A 1,730-nucleotide genomic window follows, 5' to 3' on the forward strand; every position below is an offset into this window, starting at 1 on the left:
TATATATATATATATATATAAAAGATGTGTTTTATTCAATTATTACATGTTAATTCATTAATCATACAAAGCATTATCACAAGAGGCTGATTCCATAGTTAGTCTAATATTAATTATTAATATTAGAAAACTCTTTATTCAATTCTACTCATATTGGTGACTTTCAACTACTTGTGATGAGCTTGTTATGGACTAGCTAGCTCTGAGGCATGAATAGACACAAACATCTTAATATTGTATTATTTAAGTATTTGCATATTATGTGTAATATCATCATAGATTATATTATAAATTAACTTTATGATGGTTATAGAATATCTAGTTCTTTACAATTCTGATTTTTTTTCATGGTTATTAGTTAGTGAAGATTTGTTACCCCAATAGAATAAATAAGGTATAAGATAGCTCCCCTTGTTTTGTCACTTGTTCCAATTGAGAATTTTTGATTTTTTTTTAAATTATTAATAAAAGACCTTTAGACATACTGTCTAGTGTCTAGTGGTATAAATTTGCCCCAAAAAAAGGAAAAGAAAAGAAGAAGACTTCTCATCTTGAGATGTAGTCATGTAGAATATAATCTCGGTTCTTGATAGAGTCATTTCACTCGATTTAGAAATTATTTAAGTTGATAGTTGTTACTTTAAAATGTTGAGTTTTTTGGTTCACCCTGCTTCCCTCCTATTGGCTTTAAAATGTTGAGTTTTTTTGTTCACCCTGCTTCCCTCCTATTGGCTTTCCATCTCCTTATTTTGATGGAATATATGTACTCAATATTCGAACTTAAAGTGAGAACTAAAAGAAAAAAAGTACTCGTGAAAATAAGCTTAGGATAGTGTAGACATTGAAATTTTGTGGGACTCTACAAGACGTGTTTAATTCGAATTAGGACTCTAGAAGGGTTCAGTTTCAATTAGAATTCTTGGAGACTACTCAACCCTAAACCCTAGTTTATGCAAATTCCCTTAAAGGCATCTCAATTATCCCATAAACTCTTGGGTATTTTTAAAGATCAAGATCTCGAATATTCCGCAAATTGATGAAATATTCATATAGAGGTCAAATCTAAATCATCCTAGTTCGAGAAATACGCCACTAACGACTTTCGAATCATGGATAAATCTTAGGAGAGTAGAATCAAGGGAGAAACAGAATTGTACCCGCAATCTTTATCAATAAAGTTATGTTTCTTCTTATTTTATTGTGATTACAATTTATTTTCTGTCACTTTAAAATTTGTTGCAAACATATAGTTTCCTTATGGATTAACAATGTAGGCTAGTTAATCATATATTGTATTATATGTATCAGTTTAAACCATAGTGACAAATAAATGAGCCAAAAAAATTATAGTTATTCGTAGGGGTGTACATGGCCGGGTTGGTTCGGGTTTTTCAAATATCAAACCAAACCATTTAGGTCGGATTTTTAAATTTATAAACCAAACCAAACCAATAAAACTCGGGTTTTTCAACCTCGGGTTTTTTCGGGTTTTTCGGTTTTTCGGGTTGTTTTGGGTTTTTCCGGTAAAGTATTCATACACAACATATAATTTACTTGTACTTCAAATATTTCTTTAGTCCTACCAAAATACAACTATCTAAGATGTTTCTTAAAAATATAACACAATATGATATGATTAATGACACTAAAATATCCAACAAAAATAATAATAATGAAATCGCGTAAAACAAATATTGCAAATTAACAAGTCATAATGAAAATGATCATAA

Source organism: Solanum tuberosum, unplaced genomic scaffold (genome assembly GCF_000226075.1).
Source record: "Solanum tuberosum cultivar DM 1-3 516 R44 unplaced genomic scaffold, SolTub_3.0 scf00127, whole genome shotgun sequence".
NCBI classification, from domain to species: Eukaryota; Viridiplantae; Streptophyta; class Magnoliopsida; order Solanales; family Solanaceae; genus Solanum; species Solanum tuberosum.